This window comes from Ovis aries, chromosome 6 (assembly GCF_016772045.2).
Source record: "Ovis aries strain OAR_USU_Benz2616 breed Rambouillet chromosome 6, ARS-UI_Ramb_v3.0, whole genome shotgun sequence".
Lineage (NCBI taxonomy): Eukaryota > Metazoa > Chordata > Mammalia > Artiodactyla > Bovidae > Ovis > Ovis aries.
In genome coordinates this window covers 82,420,972-82,428,500 of record NC_056059.1, presented here as the reverse complement: position 1 = coordinate 82,428,500, position 7,529 = coordinate 82,420,972, and the positions used below count along the sequence as shown (strand labels likewise).

At 39.6% G+C, this 7,529-nt stretch overlaps 1 pseudogene; it reads right to left on the bottom strand.

The window, feature by feature from the left end:
- Positions 1–4,938: 4,938 nt before the first annotated feature.
- LOC101120245 (small ribosomal subunit protein RACK1-like) lies at positions 4,939–6,217 on the bottom strand (annotated as a pseudogene).
- Positions 6,218–7,529: the final 1,312 nt, after the last annotated feature.

Sequence of the window (7,529 nt, the reverse complement as noted above, 5' to 3'; positions counted from 1 at the left end):
GGAAAAATGTCATATGACATCTTTGTAGGCGGAATCTAAAATGAAATGGTACAAATGAACTTATTTACAAAACAGAAAGAGATTCATAGACTTAGAGATTAACTTTTGGTTGCCAGGAGGAAAGACTGGGGGAAGGGATAGTTAGGGAGTCTGCAATCACATATACACACTGCTATACTTAAAAAGGATAACCAACTAGGACCTAATGCATAGCACAGGGAACTTTGTTCAATGTTATTTGGCAGCCTGGATGGGAGAGTGGTTTGGGGGGAAATGGATACATGTATATGTATGGCTGAGTCCCTTTGCTATCCATTGAAACTATCACAATGTTGTTAATTGGATATACTTCAATATAAAATAAAAAGTTTTTTAAAAAGAATATGATCAAAAAACTGAGTAAGTTAAAAATAGGAAATCTAACAGTTTAATTAACTGACCTAAAAGTAGACTTTAAGAGTGCAACATTGTGTTAATATTAAGTTAAAGGAAACACTCTTACATTCAAAACACCAGGGCTTTACTTCAATAAAGAACAGCTTGTAGAAAATGTGTGTGTGTACCTAATATGTGTGTACCTATTTGTGTGTTCAGTTCAGATCAGTTTGGTCGCTCAGTCGTGTCCGACGCTTTGCGACCCCATGAGTTGCAGCACGCCAGGCCTCCCTGTCCATCACCAACTCCCACAGCTCACTCAGACTCACGTCCATCGAGTCAGTGATGCCAACCAGCCATTTCATCCTCTGTCGTCCCCTTTTCCTCCTGCCCCCAATCCCTCCCACCATCAGAGTCTTTTCCAATGAGTCAACCCTTCGCATGAGGTGGCCAAAGTACTGGAGTTTCAGCTTTAGCATCATTCCTTCCAAAGAAATCCCAGGGCTTATCTCCTTCAGAATGGACTGCCTGGATCACCTTACAGTCCAAGGGACTTTCAAGAGTCTTCTCAAACACCACAGTTCAAAAGCATCAATTCTTTGGTGCACAGCCTTCTTCACAGTCCAACTCTCACATCCATACATGACCACAGGAAAAACCATGGCCTTGACTAGACAGACCTTAGTCTGCAAAGTAATGTCTCTGCTTTTGAATATGCTATCTAGCTTGGTCATAACTTTTCTTCCAAGGAGTAAGCGTCTTTTAACCCCCATATATATATATACATGTGTGTATATATATATGTGGGTGTGTATATATATAAACACACATATTTTGCATGTGTGTACCTGTTTGTGTGTACATATATATATATATATATACACACACACAAATACACACATATTTTGCATTATGTGACTATCTAGAGTCTTTTTTAAAAAGAGAAATCACTTTCAAAGAGGAAATGACATGTGTAGAGCAGTTATACACTTAAAACAAACACTTTTTACTAACTCCCCCTTTTGGGGGAAGAGTTTAAAATACAACTGTAACATTAGCATCTACTAGAAGAGCAAATGAGGTAATGCATTCTTAAATACATTTATTTATTTGTTGAAACTCCAATACTTTGGCCACCTCATGCGAAGAGTTGACTCATTGGAAAAGACCCTGATGCTGGGAGGGATTGGGGGCAGAAGGAGAAGGGGACGACCGAGGATGAGATGGCTGGATGGCATCACTGACTCGATGGACGTGAGTCTGAGTGATCTCCGGGAGTTGGTGATGGAGAGGGAGGCCTGGCATGCTGTGATTCATTGGGTCGCAAAGAGTCCGACATGACTTAGTGACTTAATGGAACTAAATACATTTATTATATACTATATAATTACTATATAATATATATTACAACATATATTATATGATATCTAATACATTTATTTCATGCAAAGATGGGCTCAATAAAGGACAGAAATGGTAGGGACCTAAAAGAAGCAGGAGATATTAAGAAGAGGTGGCAAGAAGACACAGAAGCACTGTACAAAAAATATTTTCATGACACAGATAATCAAAATGGTGTGATCTCTCACCTAGAGCCAAACATCCTGGAATGTGAAGTCAAGTCAGCCTTAGGAAGCATCACTAAGAACAAAGCTGGTGCAGGTGATGGAACTCCAGTTGAGCTATTTCAAATCTTGAAAGATGAGGCTGTGAAACTGTGCACTCAATATGCCAGCAAATTTGGAAAACTCAGCAGTGGCCACAGGACTGGAAAAGATCAGTTTTATTCCAATCCCAAAGAAAGACAACACCAATGAATGCTCAAACTACTGCACAATTGCACTCATTTCATATGCTAGTAAAGTAATGCTTAAAATTCTCCAAACCAGGCTTCAGCAATGGGTGAACCATGAGCTTCCAGATGTTCAAGCTGGTTTTAGAAAAGGCAGAGGAACCAGAGCACAAATTGCCAACATCTGCTGGATCATCGAAAAAGCAAGTGAGTTCCAGAAAAATCTCCATTTATGCTTTATTGACTATCAAAGCTTTTGACTCTGTGGATCACAATATACTGTGGAAAACTCTGAAAGAGATGGGAATATCAGATCACCTGACCTGCCTCTTGAGAAATCTGTATGCAGGTCAGGAAGCAACAGTAAGAACTGGACATGGAACAACAGACTGTTTCCAAATAGGAAAAGGAGTACGTCAAGGCTGTATATTGTCACCCTGTTTATTTAACTTATATGCAGAGTACATAATGAAACTTTGGGCTGGAGGAAGCACAAGCAGGAATAAACATTGCTGAGAGACATATCAATGATATATGGCAAAACCAATACAGTATTGTAAAGTAATTAACCTCCAATTAAAATAAATTTATATTTAAAATAATAATAAAATAACCTCATATATGCAGATGACACCACCCTTACGGCAGGAAGTGAAGAAGAACTAAAAAGCTTCTTTGTGAAGTTGAAAGAGGAGAGTGAAATAGCTGCCTTAAAGCTCAACATTCAGAAAACTAAGATCATGGCATCCAGTCCCATATCTTCATGGAAAATAGATGGAAAAACAGTGGAAATAGTGGCTGACTTTATTTTTCTGGGCTCCAAAATCACTGCATATGGTGATTGCAGCCATGAAATTAAAAGACGCCTACTCCTTGGAAGGAAAGTTATGACCAACCTAGATAGCATATACAAAAACAGAGACATTACTTTGTCAACAAAGGTCTGTCTAGTCAAGGCTCTGGTTTTTCCAGTGGTCATGTATGGATGTGAGAGTTGGACTATAATGAAAGCTGAATGCCAAAGAATTGATGCGTTTGAACTGTGGTGTTGAAGAAGACTCTTGAGAGTCCTTTGGACTGCAAGGAGTTCAATCCAGTCCATCCTAAAGATCAGTCCTGGGTGTTCATTGGAAGGACCGATGTTGAAGCTGAAACTCCAATACTTCGGCCACCTGATGAGAAGAGCAGACTCATTGGAAAAGACCCTGGTGCTAATTACCCTGATGGGAAAACATCGAATAAAATGGTTGAATGGTATCACCGACTCAATGGATATGGGTTTGGGTGAACTCCGTGAGTTGGTGATGGACAGGGAGGCCTGGGTGCTGCGGTTCATGGGGTTGCAAATAGTCGGACACGATTGAGCAACTAAACTGTACTGAATACTATTATTACAATTACACCTCCATACAGGAATGTAATTCAAGGTGAAAAATGCTGTCAATGTTCTTGTTTTAAATGCTGGTTTGGGAGGCAAAGTGACACATAAACTGTGTGTTACACTCAGTGAGATAGTGTTTATTATTTATTCACATTGAACATCTGTGTGTTCAATATTACATACATTTGTATATAATACAATTTCTATGATCAATTTATACCCAAAAAAAGACATTAAAAGACTCAAAACTGTACTTCATTTATTCAGTCCTTTTCCAATATAGCTGAAGTTTCCATTGTCATTTACATTTCTCCTTCCTGTTCTGTCTGGATCTTAGTAGACAGAAACCTATACTATCCGATTAAAGTGACTTTCTATATTTTTCTTTGCCAGACTTATACCTCCACTTCTGCATCTTGTCTTTAGAGAATCAGGATGGTTATAACTTGCTGGTACTATCATGAAATGTTCTTACACATCACTGTTTGTTTATATGCTCACAACTGATTTTCTCTCAAGAGCTGTTGTGGATATGTTTTCCTGTTGTTGTTTAGTCACTTAAATCATGTCTGACTCTTTTGAGACCCCGTGGACTGTAGCCTGCCAGCCTCCTCTGTCCATGGGACTTTCCAGGCACGAATACTGAAATGAGTTGCCATTTCCTTCTCCAAGAGCTCTTCCTTCCCCAGGGGTCAAATCTGTGTCTCCTGCATTGCAGATGGATTCCCTACCACTCAGTTACAGGAAAAAAAACCCTATGTTTTTCTAGAGCAGTCCAATTTTTAGTTTTTGCACCTGCTGTTTCCTTGACTAAAAATGTCTACTCTCAACTAGGTTTTTTAAAAATATTACTTTCTATTTTCTGTCTTGGCACACGGTTTTCAGGTAGTACCTTCTGCATAGACTGCCTCTTGCAGTTTACGTCCCTCTAGCCCTGCACTTTATGTTTGAAACTTTGAAAAACTTCACATGTCATTTTGGCCTAAGAAACTTGAAGAATTCCAGTTCCTCAGCAAAACTATCTTTCTTTCAATCTGTATGGTTTCCAGACACTAGTTCATTAAATCTCCCTTTTCAATCCTTTCCAACTGCTAAGAACTCATATTACATTCTAAGAGTAGTCCCATTTTGAGCTCCACATTTTCAGCATGGAGTTAAAGAGGGATAAATAACACTTTCCTCCATAATTACATTCATCAGTAGACACTACCCTGAACAGATAAAAACTAAACTATGAAAAAAAAAAACAAATAGAATGAAAACAAAAATAGTCATAAAATCCCCTCCAACCCAAAATATATAATATCCTCTCTTAACCATTTTTTTTTCCAGAAAGCAATTTTTTTTTCTTTTCCTTTTTAAAAATTTTTAAACTCTTCCATGTTTGTTTCTAGAAGGTGCCAATGGTTACCTGCCACATGCAAACCTGGCTTACATGTAACAGTAGCTGGCCATCAGCTGACCAAGCCAGAGAGATACATTGGGAAGGCTCTCTTTTTCTGCTGGTACCAATAATGTCTTGCTTCAGTTCATCTACAGTGATTTTGCCTCCAAGTCCCAGATCTTAATGCTAGGGCCCATGGCAGCACAAAGCCAGTAGTGGCTGGTACCGAAGCACAGGGCACTGATGATGTCCTCACCATCTAGTGTATAAAGGTGCTTGCCTTCATTCAGATCTCACAACATGGCCTGTCCATCCTTGCCTCCAGAAGTGCAGAAGGATCCATCTGGAGAGATGGTCACAATGTTCAGGTAGCCTGTGTGGCCAATGTGGTTGGGCTTCAGGTTACAGTTTGCATAGTTCCATGCCTTGACCAGTTTGTCCCAGCCCTAGGAAAGAATGATGGGATTGCTGTTGTTGGGCAAAAACTGACACAAGACACTCACTCTGATCGACTCTCATTCTGGAAAGTATATTTGAGATCCAACCAATCCATTCTGAAGGAAATCAGCCTGGGATTTCTTTGGAAGGAATGATGCTGAAGCTGAAACTCCAGTACTTTGGCCACCTCATGCGAAGAGTTGACTCATTGCAAAAGACTCTGATGCTGGCAGGGATTGGGGGAAGGAGGATAAGGGGATGACAGAGGATGAGATGACTGGATGGCATCACTGACTCGATGGACGTGAGTCTGAGTGAAATGTGGGAGTTGGTGATAGACAGGGAGGCCTGGCGTGCTGTGATTCATGGGGTCACAAAGAGTTGGACACGACTGAGCAACTGAACTGAACTGCAAGTATTCCATAGTTTGACAGTTTTGTATCAGGAGCCAGAGGCAATTTTCCATTTGTCAGAAAAGGCCACACTCAGCACATCCTTGGTGTGGTGCATGTTGGTGCCCATTGTGAGATCCCAGAGATAAAGAGTTTCATCCCCAGAGCCTGAGAGGGCAAACTGGCCATCTGAGAAGATTACCACTAACAAAATGAGAGTGACCCCAAAAAGCATACTGTGGGAAAACATAATTCATCTCATCTCTGGTCAGCTTCCACATAACAATGATCTTGTCCCCAGAGGCAGAGAGTATCATGTCTGGAAACTGGGGAGTAATAAGGAATCTAGGTCATCCAGTCATTGTGGCCCTTGAGGGTGCCATGCACATCATCTGTTCAGTCATGGCAATGGAGGGTATGGATGTTGTGACAGAGACAAGAATGAAGCTGGATAGCTCAGAGAGACACGCATACCTGCTCCCACCATGGCATGGCCAAACCACTCATTTTTATGTCATGTATTAGTCAAGGTTCTCCAGAAAAATAGAACCAATGGAATATATTAATATACATATGAGGAGATGTTGTAAGGTACTGGCTCACCTATTGTGGAGGCTGAAAAGTCCCACCATGTTCCATCTGCAAGCTGGGGATCTCAGAAGAGCCAAAGGTAAAATTTGAAGGCCTGAATCCTAGAAAGCTCATAGTGTGGATTCCAGTCTTGATCTAAAAGCCACAGATTCAGGATCTCTGAGGATAGTAGAAGATCCTTCTTCTAGCTCAATATGACAACAATGGAGTGAGTCAACTTCCTTTGACTTTTTGTTCTATCTGGGCCCTAAATGAATTGAATATGACCTCCTTAAGTAAATGATGGAAGACTAGACATAGAAAGCAGGTTGCCAGAGACAAAATACTATATATCATCCTGAAGTTACATCATTAGAATGGATGCTTAGTTAAGGAAAAAAGGTAAAGTACAACATTATCACTCTCTTAAACATAAACACACACACACACACACACACACACACACACACACAACAATATTTAAAGCAAAAACTTTAAACAAAGAAAGAAAGGAGCAGTAGAAGGAGATGCTAATAAAGCGCAGTTGGATTGTTTATGAAGGTGATATTTCTCAGGTACAGAGAACTTGTAACACTTCTCAAGTGTGACTGATATTCTGAAATTGTTGACCATGTTAAAAAGCAAACAAAACCAAAAAGTACATGTACTTGGCACTTTCTTATCGTGACTCTTCCTGCACTTATTCTGTTTCTACTATTATAATCTTCTTTAAGGTGGGAACAACTAGGCAAAGTCTGTTGGTAAATTCATAAAACCAGTATGCATTAGCAACCCAAGAAAACACTGTGAGAAAATTTATTATACATTTCTTTAGTGAGGCTCACAAGACTGAGATATTGTTTTCTCACTTCTAAATGCTATTTAGTCATGTGGCTTATGGAGAATTATGAGAGATCTAAATAGGCTTTTTGCATGCTTAAATCTAGTCATCTAGTCATACTGAATAATGATCATTATGTTTCTAGTGCATGAATAAGGTTCAAAGCTGCAGGAAGAACGTTTAAAAAAATACATCTTTCTGAAAAAGATTCATTACTCCACCTTCCAATCCTCTAGTTGCATTAAAGCATAGAAGTCCTTTCTTTTTTGTATTGATGCTGGGGGAGTAGCTACTTTTAACTGCAAAATTTCTTGGCTATATCATGACCTATGAGATTTAACTGAATTAAAGTCATG